Below are 15,836 nucleotides of genomic sequence, written 5' to 3' on the forward strand. Positions count from 1 at the left end.
ATGGTAAGATGCAATAAAATTTGTCTTTGGCACTCTCTGCCTTGCTGGCATCCCATGTGTCACATCTGATCCCAATATATTGTTTCCCATTATCATAGGACTTTGTTTCCAACTGACTGTCAACATCTCCTTGATAAGATTTTAGGGTATCCCCATTTTCATATTGTGTTATGCCACTGCTTATACCACCATTCTTCCCTTTGCCTTATGGCTATCTAAATCCTTGGAGATGTTCCCATATCCTGCCATTCTACAAACACCATGGGACAGGGGAAAGGAAAGAATAGCAACTAGTTTAGTTCTGTGGGTCTGGAGGAGGTAAGAACAAATTCCTAGCATTCCTTCATTTCCCATAGCACATTCATCAATGACCTCCACACCTTGTTCCTACTCCATATATGTGAACCAGGTATTGGTAGCTCCACTTTAAATGGAAGAAGCTGAAACACAAAGAGGTGATGACTGATTGCATAAAGTCACAATGCAAGTTGATGGCAGACCCAAGACCTAAACCCAGGTCTCCTGCCCCAGAGCCAGCCAGAGTTTCTATGCAAGGGCATATGCCTCTCCATCAGAAAATGACTTCTTCCTGTTGGACGTCAGTAAGTTAAAGAAATGCAACAAGCCACAAGCAGGGATCCACCCAGCAGGGGCCTGTTCAATGAACTCCTCTACCTCACCCCCAACCCCAACCCCAACAACACAATTTCAGACCTGAAAAATGCAAGCACTATCCAAGCTGGGAGCAGGGGTATACAGAATCTGGTTCCCCTCCTCCTCTTCCCCTCCAGATCCCTGGAGCTTGAGCATTGGAAAAGCCATGCATTACAGGGAGGGGGCCGCCCCATGACAGCTGCATGCAGGTTATTCCAGAGAATGTTGAGATGGCAGGAATATTTTCCAGTTGAAATCAACACAATTCCCTTTGCATTTGAGTCTCGGGAACATTCATGATGAAAATCTAGACAGCATGACATTGTATGAACTCTGAAAGCTGGGCTGATGCTACTCTGGTTGGTGTTGCCTTTGGCTCACACTGAGGACCCAGTCAGACTCCTGGAAAGGTCTGGCCAAAGCAGCTTCAGCCAAAGACCCTGTGCCATCCATATTTTAAAAGCTGTCTATGTTTAGTGGTCACCCAGTCTCTCAGCCAACGATTGGCTTTTTGTACTCTGCAAGGTAGATCTGGGGCTGTGAGCCTCACCTCTTGGAGTAGGCCAGGGAAGGGGAGTCCCTTGGCCATACCTTTGTTCCAGTGACCCAGGGTGAGGAGAGAGAATGGCAGAAAGGAAACATGGCAGGCTGCAGGCAAAGGTAACACATTCTCACCAAGAGTACTATTGGAATCAGACAGGGATGGATACAGGGCTATAAGCAGGCAGAGCCAAGGATTTTCCCACCAAGGTCTTTCAGTATACTCAAGGGAGGGAGTATGGTATTGAGGGAGGGACTCACAACTGGAAATGAGAAATTTGTTTTCCTGACTTTCTGCCTCCTTCTGTGCTCCAGCTTGGGCCCTGTCTGACATCTGAGAGGTTTTTCAGTATGCTCATAAAAATGATCACCACAACCCCAACAGCACAAGTAGAAGCACAGAATATTGCCTAGAAGGCAGAATAAGTGGGCTGTGCCACTCACTGGCTACATGACAAGTTACTTCCCCCACTCTGGTCTTCAGTTTCATCCTACCCACGTCACAAGAACCAAATGAGATAATGGGTATGAGTGAGATTTGGAATCTGTAAACTGTGAAACTTAGAGCTAGGGTCCCTGGAGCTGACTGGGTGATGCAACTGGCATGGTAATGTGTATAACTAGCTTCCCTGGGCTTGGGGCATTATGAGAGGAATGAAAGGAAGAGTGAAGTATGCCCTAAACTCTGGGACCCTGGCTTATAATACATAGAAATTTGAGTGCAAAATGAAACCAGAGAGCAGAGAACAGCACTGAGCTTTAGCAAGGACTGGTGTGAGTGCAATCTAGGGAGGAGGTCTCCACAGCATTATGTTCCAGGACCAGGAAGGCTCCAGCTCCCAAATATCCCCATCACTAATGGCTGAAATCCCAGAATAAAAACCATGTTTTTGCAGCACATTGTTTCTTCTGTTAAAAATGTACTCATGGGAAGGACGGTGGGTCTGTGGCATTCTAGCTTACATTTGGGGCTACTTCTTATATGCATCGCTCCCTCCAAGTAGTCTCCCACTCCAATCCACCAGGTACTACTGTACTACACCATTTGAGTAATATCCCTGAATTACAGGTAATGCCTCACAGCAGATCCAGAAACTTCAACAGTATCCCATTATCTACAGGAGAAAATTTAAAAGCCTCAGCCTGGCATTCCACGTTCTCCATAGTCCTGACCTAGCCTCCCTCCAGCTGTACCTCAAACACATGCCTTTTTTTTTTTTTTTTTTTTTTTTTGCGGTACGCGGGCCTCTCACTGCTGTGGCCTCTCTTGTTGCAGAGCACAGGCTCCAGACGCACAGGCTCAGCGGCCGTGGCTCACGGGCCTAGCCACTCCGCGGCATGTGGGATCTTCCTGGACTGGGGCACGAACCCATGTCCCCTGCATCGGCAGGTGGACTCAACCACTGCACCACCAGGGAAGCCCAAACACATGCCTTTTAAATTTTGTATTTTGGCCAGACTGCTCCATTCCAGAAGCCTCAGAGCAAATACAGATTACAAGGGCAATACACTGGACTAAAAATTAGGAGAAATGGCTTCCAGTCCCATTAACTTTCTGAGTGACCTTGTATAAGTCATTTATTCAACCAGAATGTCCAGAGTTTGAAGATCACTTGGAAAGTGTGTTAAAATCAATTTGTCATTAAATTAACATATAAACGTTTGTGAATGACTTAATTTTATATTCTAGAATGGCGTCTAGGTCCTCCACATAATGCCATCCGTGTTCATAGTTTTTCCAGTATGTTTCCCAGAATGGGAAGGAAATGACTGGCGTTACAGCCAGCACCCAGGGAATCACCCTGAACCCTGGGTAAATATAAGGATCCTTCTAGTTTTAATGCTATAACAAGAGGTCACATGCTTTTTTTTCTTCTGTGTGCCTTACCTTCACGTTCATCGCTTATAATGTCCTCCCACTTTCCTGGAAAGTGTTTAAATCCTCCCTATCCTTCAAGACCTCACTACTACTAATACTAAAAGTTCTCACCAATGCCACAAATCCGCAGCCCGCAGTGAACTTCTCACCTACTACACACAAACACACACACATGCAATCTCTAATACTGGCTGTGCCTATTCTCTGGCTCTTCAAAATAGTTGTCTTGTGACTTCATCTCTGTCAAACATCTGAAACAGCTTGCCTTACCTAACTTACCTACTCACACAGTGTATATGCTCCTGAGGGCCTCTGTCTTACAGGACTTGAGAGAAACTCCATAGGGGATGAGGGTGTGGGTAATAGGATACTGATTTAGGGGATAAACCTGGCTGCTGAAGTATGGCTTAAAGTCAACAGGAGCATCATCCTTATCATCATCACTACCGTCATCCCTGAAATGTATAGGGCACAGTTTAAAATGGATTTTTACATCCACTATCTTATACAATCAGAGAATCTAAACTGGAAGGTCCTTAGACAATTCCAGTCCAGTGTTTCTCCTTGCCTGGGGTGGGGGTGCTTGTTAAAAAACACATTTCTTGGTCCCACCCACAGAGTATCTGATTTTCTAGATGTAGGATGAAGCCTGAGAATTGACATTTCTAAAAAGTTCCCAGGTGATATGGTTGCTGCTTATCCAGGGATCACACTTTGAGAACCACTGATCTGGTCCAATCCGACCACTTTATAAATGAGGAAAATGAGGCCTAGAGAAAGGAAGAGAGTGGTCGAAGGTTACCTCACAAATAAGTGACCAAGCTGTGACTCCTGATTCCTAAGCCAGAGCTCTTTCTTATCACCACAGCTAAACCTATTCCCCTTCTTTTCTCCTTCCCAAGAGTGCAGTGGAGATAAATTAAATGCTGTCTGGAAAAGCCCTCTGGGTTCTGCAAAGCTAAGATGCTCATAACCAGGTGTCAGTGTTATTGCTCTGCAGAGACATCTGATCCCAATTAGGCCTCTCCTCCTCTCTGCCTGGACTGATATTTGAATGATCCCCTTTGCCCCACCCCCTCCCAGCTGTGTCTGCAACAAATAGCCACCCTTCTTGGCCACAAGCCAGCTTGGGCCACTGTTAATAGCTCTGCCTTCCCTGAGGCTGTGTGCACATGGAAGGCCCAGCTCAGCCAACGGGATTGTAGGGGAGGGGAGCTGGTTTGCTTCAAGTAGGGACCCAGATGGGCCTAGGCTCAGGTTCCACCTGTGACCTGAACATTCCCCCACCCTCCCCAGGCCCAGCCAAGAGCAGTCTGGAAATTGCAGGCTATACATAGGTCCTATTGGGGATGGAGGACAGTCTACAGTCTTCCCATTATGCATCTGGTCACTGGGGCTCAATTCTGGGGTCACACCACAGATTATCCAGGGGTTGGCAACCTGTGGCCCAAATGTTGGATTTTGTCCATGGCCTGTTTTTGTAGTGTCCATGAGCTAAGAATGGTTTTTACAGTTTAAATGGGTTTGAAGAAGAAGGAAAAGGAGAAGAGGGAGGAGGAGGAAGAGGAGAGGGAGGAGGAGGAAGAGGAGAGGGAGAAGGGAGAGAGGGAGGGGAGGGGGAGGAAAAGAAAGAGGGAGGAGGAGAAGGCAGAAGAGGAGAAAACAGAGAGTGTAGTGGTTCACAAAACCTAAAATACTTACTACCTTACCCTTTACAGAAAAAGTTCACTGACCTCTGGACTTTATACTGATGACAAGGGAGCCCTCAAACTATAGAATGTCAGAATTGAAAGGGCTTTGAGAGCTCAGTTAGTCGAGGATCAAACTACATTCCTTGGTGTTCTGGGGTTCTAGAAGTGGCTCAAGAGATACCTCTGAGGTGAACCTGAGCCTCAGCCCTCTACTCAATCTTCTCTCTCAACCAGAGAAGCTATGCCAATTTCATTTTAAAAATGAGTTTCTCTGTTTTTAAAAATATTGAAAATCACTGGCAGAAACAAAAGCCTTCATTTTATGGATGTGAAAATTGAGGACCAGAGAAGGAAAGGATCATATTCAAGATCACATAATGACTCAGAACCAGAGCTAGAAGAGAAACTTTAGGTGTGCAGTTCCACAGGTCAGTGATCTTTACACATCAACATCCCACAAATAAAGGAGGACATAAGAGTAACAATGGCAATCATCATTTGCATAGGTTTTGTCACTTTACAAAGTTCCTCCACATGCTTGTCATCCCAACAGATAGCACATGTTGACAGTCCTTTGCCAATTACATTACTATAAATGATAAACCATTCTAGAACATCAGATCATCTCATCCAACCCTCTCATTATACAGGTGAGAAAACTGGGATCCAGGACATGTGGGTGACTTACCCAAGGTATACAATAAACCAGTGGCCACACTCTTTCTACTGCACCACACTTAGAAATCAAATAACACCAATCTGGGAAAAAGAAAACCTGCTTCCTCCCAGAGGATTAGCTTCCACGGCTTCCTAGTTCCTTGATAAACTATGCCCTGAGAACTTTCATGGAAATCTCTTCTCTCTACACTTAGTCCCTAATTTATCTCATCAGTTCTGATGGCTTTAAGTGTCACCTGTTTGCCAACAACTCCAAAATTATATCTCTATATTTGAGAAACAAAAATGTTTCTCAAATTCCATACTCATAAATACAATTGCCTATTCAACATCTCTACTCAGATGTCAAATAGACCTCTCAAACTCAACATGTTCAGAACTAAACTCCTGATCTCTCCCCATCTTCCAAAAAAACCACCTGCTCCACCCAGCAGGGAGAAAGCATCAATGATTTGGAGACCACTTGAGCCAACCCAAAGAATAAAAGTGTTGGGATGTATTGTGATGAGTGAGACATTACCTATATGGTATAAGCCAAATTCTTTTCCAAAAAGGAAGAAGCTGCACTTTGTCTCCTTTTTCCATCAGAGCATTCTGGGAGATCACAAAATCAAGTCATCTCAAACAGCATGAAATTAAAAGCAAAGGCAAAAGTGGTTTGTGGGATATTTTGCTGCTTTGAAAGTTACTATGAGGGGTAGTGGAAAAATGGAGGTAAACTAACCCAGTGATTGATAATCTTTGTTTATGACTAGAAGAGGGTGGGTAGTCATATGGAGATGAAAGGAGATAAGAGGAGAGACAGTATGAACAGGAAGCAATTAGAAGGGAGAAAAGAGGGGATAAGCAAGCCCTGAGCCCCATACATCTGGGGCTCAAGTCCAAGTCTCCAAAACCCCCAAATAGGGTCTGAAGAGGCAACTGCACCATCCCCTGCCCTCAAAGCTCTAGACTGTCTCTTTTCATAATGACTAGCTGCAAATACTCTGCACACATTGCAACTAAACCCTATTTGTAACAGACTTCTGACCTCTTAGTCTTCTTCAAACTTCCCTGGACAGGACATAACCAGCTCAATGGGGCAGTATTGGTTAGTAGAAAGTATTGGACTTGGAGTCAGAAGACCTGGGTTCCAGGCCCAGATCCTCATTAATTCCTATGAGAACTTCCCCTACTCCCAACTTGGGCCTCAGTTTTACCACATTAAAAACAAGAGAACTACACTTGGAGTATGTATCTTTTTAAGCCGGTAGGAAGCCTTCAGCGTCTCAGTCCCCACTATGTTTTTTCCACTTCTTTCATTCAGCCCCATTCAGATGCCTACACTCCACTCCAGCAAATAGACAAAAAGTGAAGCTCTTGTACAAACTACTGGCTGTGTACCCCTCTCAATAAGGCCTAGATATAGAAATCTATTAGTTAACCCTCATTCATTTTTAGATGAGGAAACTAAAAACTAAGGCCAGGAGAAGGGATGTAATTTTCCTAAAGTTATATAGGGAGCTAGTGGCAACAAACATTTCTGTTCAGTCTTGAAAGGGAACCACCCTGAGTGAACTGAGGCTGATGGAAGCTCTCAGAGGAGGAGATCAAAGGGGAAACTGGGACATGCTAAGGCCACAAAGCAACCTAGTAGAAAAAGCCCTATAATGAGAGTCTAGGAGTCCTTCTAACTCTGCCACTAACTAGCTGTGTGACCTTGGACAGGTCCCTTTACCTTTTTTGGTTTTAGATTCTTTACAAGTAAAATAAATGAATTGAGCTAGACATTCCCTAAGGACCTATACCCTACTGTTGATATTCTATAAGATATGATTCCTTGGCCCCAAGGAAGCTTATAGCAGGATGCAAGGATAAACCTGTGAGAAAAACTCTAGCCACCACTCCCAAGCAAAGGATCAGGGCCCAACAAACACCTGGAAAACTGTTCTTCTCCTTCTCATGGAAATATATTTTCCTGGTGGACTCCTTCTGAATGTTAGAGACCCAGGTTTAAGCACCATCTCATCTGTGAGACTTTTTTTCTGACTACCTGGAACAGAACTGCTCGCAGCTTCTTTGTGTCCATCACTGTGCTTTGTATAAATGCCTCCGTTAGAGCATTAATCTTTCTGAATTAGCTTTTCATTTATGAAATGAATAAATGGCTATAAATATGGTAAAGAATGAGTGTTCAGAGGATAGAAAGCACAGAGATAAACCACACACATATGGTCACCTTATCTTTGATAAAGGAGGCAAGTATATACAATGGAAAAAAGACAGCCTCTTCAATAAGTGGTGCTGGGAAAACTGGACAGCTACATGTAAAAGAATGAAATTAGAATACTTCCTAACACCATACACAAAAATAAACTCAAAATGGATTCAAGACCTAAATGTAAGGCCAGACACTATAAAACTCTTAGAGGGAAACATAGGCAGAACACTCTTTGACATAAACCACAGCAAGATCCTTTTTGACCTACCTCCTAGAGAAATGGAGATAAAAACAAAAATAAACAAATGGGACCTAATGAAACTTAAAAGCTTTTGCACAGCAAAGGAAACCATAAAAAGATGAAAAGACAACCCTCAGAATGGGAAAAAGATATTTGCAAATGAAGCAACTGACAAAGGATTAATCTCCAAAATTTACAAGCAGCTCAATAACAAAAAGCAAAACAACCCAATCCAAAAATGGGCAGAAGAGCTAAATAGACATTTCTCCAAAGAAGATATACAGATGGCCAACAAACACATGAAAGGATGTTCAACATCACTAATCATTAGAGAAAAGCAAATCAAAACTACAATGAGGTAACGCTTCACACCAGTCAGAATGGCCATCATCAAAAAATCTAGCAAACAATAAATGCTGGAGAGGGTGTGGAGAAAAGGAAACCCTCTTGCACTGTTGGTGGGAATGTAAGTTGGTACAGCCACTATGTAGACCAGTATGGAGGTTCCTTAAAAAACTACAAATAGAACTACCATATGACCCAGAAATCCCACTACTGGACATATACCCTGAGAAAACCATAATTCCAAAAGAGGCATGTACCACAATGTTCATTGCAGCACTATTTACAATAGCCAGGACATGGAAGCAACCTAAGTGTCCATTGACAGATGAATGGATAAAGAAGATGTGGCACATATATATAATGGAATATTACTCAGCCATAAGACGAAATGAAATTGAGTTATTTGTGATGAGGTGGATGGACCTAGAGTCCGTCATACAGAGTGAAGTAAGTCAGAAAGAGAAAAACAAATACCGTATGCTAACACATATATATGGAATCTAAAAAAAAAAAAAAGGTTCTGATGAACCTAAGGCCAGGACAGAAATAAAGACGCAGATGTAGAGATTGGACTTGAGGACATGGGGAGGGGGAAGGGTAAGCTGGGATGAAGTGAGAGAGTAGCACTGACACATATACACTACCAAATGTAAAATAGATAACTAGTGGGAAGCAGCTGCATCAAACAGGGAGATCAGCTTGGTGCTTTGTGAGCAGGTAGAGGGGTGGAATAGGGAGTGTGGGAGGGAGACGCAAGAGGGAGGGGACATGGGGATATATGTATACATATAGCTGATTCACTTTGTTATACAGCAGAAACTAATACAGTATTGTAAAGCAATTATACTCCAATAAAGATGTTAAAAAAAAAAGAAAAAGAATGAGTGTTCGGGAACAGAAGGTAAAAGTTGGAGTCAAGTTTTGGAGGACCTTAAGGGCTAAGCAGAGGAGCCTGAACCAGATGAGGGTACACCAGTGAGTCAGTGATGAGTAGTTTTGTGCAAGGCATATGGTGAAACAGGTGTTCATTAAGGTAGGAGCATAGGTGTGGAGGTAGGAATGATCCTGAAGTTCAAATGTCTGCCTGTGTGTTAAGGGGTTGGGGGAAATAGTGAGAACTCAGGCCTGACCTTGTGTTGCCTACACTAAACTGTTGGCCAATTTCATAATGCAAAGGTCTTTCTTTGATGATAGATGGACCCAAGTAAATTCTTCTATATCATGACAAGTGTTTTTTAAGTGTTCTCTGGGCAGCTCCATATAGGAGCATGAAGACCAGGCTCAGGAAGGGAGGAAGGGGTAGTATCTGTAGCCCATTTTTGGGGGGGACCATTTAGGAGGTAAAAGGGAATGAGAAGAGCTGGGTTCAAATCCCAACCCAACACACCAACTAAGGTATTGTGGTCTACCTCAGGAGTCAGCTCAGGGATGGTCCTTAAATACACACACACCTCTGGCAGCCCTTAGTGCTTTCACACAGCAGGGGAAAATCAACCTTCCCAGCAGCCTGCGCAAAGGCCAAACAGCTGAGAGGCCCCTAAAGAGAATATTCAGAAGGTATAGGAGGGTGCAGGGAGTGGCTGGGCACAGTGACCAGCAAAGATTTTGGACTCCTGTTTCAAAGTGGGCTTGACCTGGTACTGCCAAACATGGCAGAAAAAGGCATAGCTTGGTTTTGGCCTAACTTCGGAGGGGGCAATAAGTGCCCACAAACAGCCTGCTATGAAAAAAATATCCGCTCCCTCTGGAAAATCATGGCCTTTAGCACATTCCCCAGAATGACATCAACCAGGGAAGAGTGCCAAAAATGTGACTTTCACATTTCTGCAGCAACAGACGATTTCCTCTCCCCGCTTGGCTTTTTTTCTTATATGTATAAATAAAGGAGCCAGTCAATCGTTCAAAAAATATGAACATCTTAAGCACTTCCAGGCTTTGCAAGTAGTAATTATTAATAGAAGCAAGTGACCATGCCTCTTAGAAATGTTATTTCACATACCCCTTTTCTGGTTACTTAAAGGAGATTTATATATGCGGCCATGCTGAACTGAAATAATAAGAGTTGACACAATGACCGCACCAAAATGAATTTTTTTCCCTACTTGATTTATATCAGCAACCTTGTACGTGAATGTTCCATTTGGTCTGCCCAAAGACTCTTAAGCCTGGAGGCAAGGGACTGGAGGTCACCCAGCCCATGGTGGCTGAGGATAGAATCAACCAGGGCAAAAGAAGTATGGAAACATCAGGGAAGCCCAGCTGTGTGACTGGCCCGCTGCTGTTCAAACTTACTCAGAGGTCACTCTGAAGTCTAACAATGAGGGAAAAGCAATATTCATTGTTCAGCATTTGCCCTCAATTTCTATTCCCTCATTCTCACTTCCTTGCCTGATCTGCTTTTCTTCTCCAGCCATAGCATTCTTCTAAACTCTGGAATTTATATATGTCTTACTCCTTCACTACCTGAGCCTACGTTCACTAACTTTCACTCTCTTCATTTCCTTTCCACCAACCACTTGCCTCATCAGCCTTCCCAATATGACAGAACCTTAGAGACACTGCCCAGCTACATAGCTCAGGTATAATTGCATTGTAGGCAACAACCTTTCAGCATGCATTGTAGCTAGGGCTATAAAGGCAACTAAGGCCCCAAAATGCTTCCATTTACTCAGGTGAAGGGGGTTTTCTGATTTACCTAGAACTGAATGGGCTACTTACTAGTCCATACCTTATGTGAATAACCTGCTCTGCTGCTAAAAGGAGTTTGCCCTCAAGCTGCTGGTGATGTTCAACTAGTTTTCTAGCTAAGGGAGGGCTGCCCCATTCCAGGAGGTGGCAATAGAGATGCCAAAATAGAGGTCTCTGTGGTATAAGACTGGAGTTTATTTTCATTTAAGAACACACGGGTCTTCAGTCAGAAGCCAGAGAGCCAAGAAACACCAGCTAAGGGTTTGCATTAAGGATTGATTCAAAGTAAAAAACAGGTCACATTAAGCTGGGGCCAGTTGTTCAGCTTCCTGGACTTCAGAAGACAACTTAAAAGACCAGATTTTCTACAGAGTTTTGATCAGGATGTTATCAATGTTAATGAAGTGTAAGGTGATCCTTCCAAAATTATTTGAGAATCCAAAGAAATGTTGCAAGTCCTGGGGACTTGCTAACATACCAGCTCTAACATGTATTGATTTTGTTGGGAGCTCATCAAAATAACCCACAGGGAGATAGATAGCATACACCAAAAATTTAACCATAGCCTGACCAAATTTGTATTCAGATTTAGTTAAGGGTTGGAATTGTCATGAGTGCTCTGGGCTGAGTTCAGTCCCTTAGAATAAATCAAACAATATATTTCAGTGATTAAGTGTATGGACTTCATAGTCAAACAGACCTGGGCATAGTATGGACTTCATAGTAAAACACATCTGGGCATAAACTTTCTTGATGTATGACAGTGTAAGGTACTTAAACTCTCTATACCCTAGTTTTCTAATTTGTAATATGGGAATAATGATAGTACCAAATTAATAAGTTTCTTGTAAGGACTAAATAAAACAATATATAAAAATCATATATATATATACACACACATGTATATACCTTATATATACTTTATATATATACATATATTCACATATAATACACACATACATACATACATGCATACATACACAGACACGCACCACTTAGTGTAGTGCTTAGCACATGGTAAACAACCAATAAATGGTAACTATTAATATCATCTAGATGATTATCTCTTTTTTATTAATTTTTATTAGAGTATAGTTGCTTTACAATGTTGTGTTAATTTCTGCTGTACAGCAGAGTGTTATTAGGTCACAAAATAAATAAGCTTAAGTCCCAGACACACATGTAAAACATTATAGAGACCAGTACGGAAGTTTCTCAAAAAACAAAAAAATAGAACTACTATATGACCCAGCAATTGCACTCCTAGATATATATCTGAAAGAAACAAAAACATTAATTTGAAAAGACACATGCACCCCAATGTTCATAGCAGCATTTACAATTGCCAAGGTATGGAAGCAACCTAAGTGTCCATCAACAGATGAATGGATAGAGAAGATATGGTATATATATGCAATGGAATACTACTTGGCCATAAAAAGGAATGAAATCTTGCCATTTGCAGCAACATGGATGGACTTGGAGGGCATTATGTTAAGGGAAATAAGTCAGACAGAGAAAGACAAATACTGTATGACATCACTTACATCTGGAATCTAAAAAATACAACAAACTGATGAATAAAAAAAAAAAAGAAGCAGACTCACAGATATAGAGAACAAACTAGTGGTTACCAATAAGGAGAGGGAAGGAGGGAGGGGCAATACAGGAGTAGGGAGAAAAGGGTTATTATGGGATTATGTGAAATCATGTGCGTGAAACTTATGAAAAGTGTAAAGCACTATAGAATTTTTTTAACATCCTTATTGGAGTATAATTGCTTTACAATGGTGTGTTAGTTTCTGCTTTACAACAAAATGAATCAGTTATATATACATATATGTTCCCATATCTCTTCCCTCTTGCATCTCCCTCCCTAACACCCTCCCTATCCCTGCCCTCCAGGCAATCACAAAGCACCGAATTGATCTCCCTGTGCTATGCGGCTGCTTCCCACTAGCTATCTACCTTACGTTTGGTAGTGTATTGTCCATGCCTCTCTCTTGCTTTGCCACAGCTTAACCTTCCCCTTCCCCATATCCTCAAGTCCATTCTCTAGTAGGTCTGTGTATTTATTCCTGTTTTACCCCTAGGTTCTTCATGACATTTTTTTTCTTAAATTCCATATATACGTGTTAGCACACGGTATTTGTCTCTCTCGTTCTGACTTACTTCACTCTGTATGACAGATTCTAGGTCTATCCACCTCATTACAAATAGCTCAATTTCGTTTCCTTTTATGGCTGAGTAATATTCCATTGTATATATGTGCCACAACTTCTTTATCCATTCATCCGATGATGGACACTTAGGTTGTTTCCATCTCTGGGCTATTGTAAATAGAGCTGCAATGAACATTTTGGTACATGACTCGTTTTGAATTATGGTTTTCTCAGGGTATATGCCCAGTAGTGGGATTTCTGGGTCATATGGTAGTTCTATTTGTAGTTTTTTAAGGAACCTCCATACTCTTCTCCACAGTGGATGTATCAATTTACATTCCAACCAACAGTGCAAGAGGGTTCCCTTTTCTCCACACCGTCTCCAGCATTTATTTTTTCCAGATTTTTTGATGATGACCATTCTGACTGGTGTGACATGATATCTCATTGTAGTTTTGATTTGCATTTCTCTAATGATTAGTGATGTTGAGCATTCTTTCATGTGTCTGTTGGCAATCTGTATATCTTCTTTGGAGAAATGTCAATTGAGCTCTTCTGCCCATTTTTGGATTGGGTTGTTTGTTTTTTTGTTATTAAGCTGCATGAGCTGTTGATAAATCTTGGAGATTAATCCTTTGTCATTTGCTTCATTTGCAAATATTTTCTCCCATTCTGAGGGTTGTCTTTTTGTCGTGTTTATGGTTTCCTTTGCTGTGCAAAAGCTTTGAAGTTTCATTAGGTCCCATTTGTTTATTTTTGTTTTTATTTCCATTTCTCTAGGAGGTGGGTCAAAAAGGATCTTGCTGTGATTTATGTCATAGAGTGTTCTGCCTATGTTTTCCTCTAAGAGTTTGATAGTGTCTGGCATTACATTTAGGTCTTTAATCCATTTTGAGTTTATTTTCGTGTATGGTGTTAGGGATTGATCTAATCTCATACTTTTACATGTACTTGTCCAGTTTTCACAGCACCACTTATTGAAGAGGCTGGCCTTTCTCCACTGTACATTCCTGCCTCCTTTATCAACCATATGTGAGTGGGTTTAGCTCTGGGCTTTCTATCCTGTTCCATTGATCTATCTTTCTGTTTTGGTGCCAGTACCATACTGCCTTGATTACTGTAGCTTTGGAGTATAGTCTGAAGTCAGGGAGCCTGATTCTTCCAGCTCCGTTTTTCGTTCTCAAGATTCCTTTGGCTATTCGGGGTCTTTTGTGTTTCCATACAAATTGCGAAATTTTTTGTTCTACTTCTGTGAAAAATGCCAGTGGTAGTTTGATAGGGATTGCATTGAATCTGTAGATTGCTTTGGATAGTAGAGTAATTTTCACAATGTTGATTCTTCCAATCCAAGAACATGGTATATATCTCCATCTATTTGTATCATCTTTAATTTCTTTCATCAGTGTCTTATAATTTTCTGCATACAGTTCTTTTGTCTCCTTAGGTAGGTTCATTCCTAGACATTTTATTCTTTTTGTTGCAATGGTTAATGGGAGTGTTTTCTTGATTTCATTTTCAGAATTTTCATAATTAGTGTATAGGAATGCCAGAGATTTCTGTGCATTAATTTTGTATCTTGGTACTTTACCAAATTCATTGATTAGCTCTAGTAATTTTCTGGTAGCATTTTTAGGATTATCTACATATAGTATCATGTCATCTGCAAACAGTGACAGCTTTACTTCTTTTCTGATTTGGATTCTTTTTATTTCCTTTTCTTCTCTGATTGCTGTGGCAAAAACTTCCAAAACTATGTTGAATAAGAGCGGTGAGAGTGGGCAACCTTGTCTTTTTCCTGATCTTAGTGGAAAAGCTTTCAGTTTTTCACCATTGAGGACGATGTTGGCTGTGTGTTTGTCATATATGGCCTTTATTATGTTGAGGAAAGTTCCCTCTATGCCCTTTCTGCAGGGTTTTTATCATAAATGGGTGTTGAATTTTGTCAAAAGCTCTCTCTGCATCTATTGAGATCATCATATGGTTTTTCTCCTTCAATTTGTTAATATGGTATATCACATTGATTGATTTGCTTATATTGAAGAATCCTTGCACTCCTGGAATAAACCCCACTTGATCATGGTGTATGATCCATTCAGTGTGCTGTTGGATTCTATTTGCTAGTATTGTGTTGAGGATTTTTGCATCTATGTTCATCAGTGATATTGGCCTGTAGTTTTCTTTCTTTGTGACATCCTTGTCTGGTTTTGGTAACAGGGTGACGGTGGCCTCATAGAATGAGTTTGGGAGTGTTCCTCCCTCTCCTATATTTTGGAAGACTTTGATAAGGATAGGTGTTAGCTCTTCTCTAAATGTTTGATAGAATTCGCCTGTGAAGCCATCTGGTCCTGGGCTTTTGTTTGTTGGAAGATTTTTAATCACAGTTTCAATTTCAGTGCTTGTGATTGGTCTATTCATATTTTCTGTTTCTTCCTGATTCAGTCTTTGCAGGTTGTGCGTTTCTACGAATTTGTCCATTTCTTCCAGGTTGTCCATTTTATTGCCATAGAGTTGCCTGTAGTAATCTCTCATGATTTTTTGTATTTCTGCAATGTCAGCTTTTACTTCTCCTTTTTCATTTCTAAATCTATTGATTTGAGTCTTCTCCCTTTTTTTCTTGATGAGTCTGGCTAATGGTTTGTTAATTTTGTTTATCTTCTCAAAGAACCAGCTTTTATACCCTGAGAAAAGCACAATTCAAAAAGAATCATGTACCAAAATGTTCACTGCAGCTCTATTTACAATAGCCCAGAGATGGAAA

This window comes from Aethalodelphis obliquidens, unplaced genomic scaffold (genome assembly GCF_003676395.1).
Source record: "Aethalodelphis obliquidens isolate GAN/ISIS:26980383/991018 unplaced genomic scaffold, ASM367639v1 scaffold92, whole genome shotgun sequence".
Classification (NCBI taxonomy): domain Eukaryota; kingdom Metazoa; phylum Chordata; class Mammalia; order Artiodactyla; family Delphinidae; genus Aethalodelphis; species Aethalodelphis obliquidens.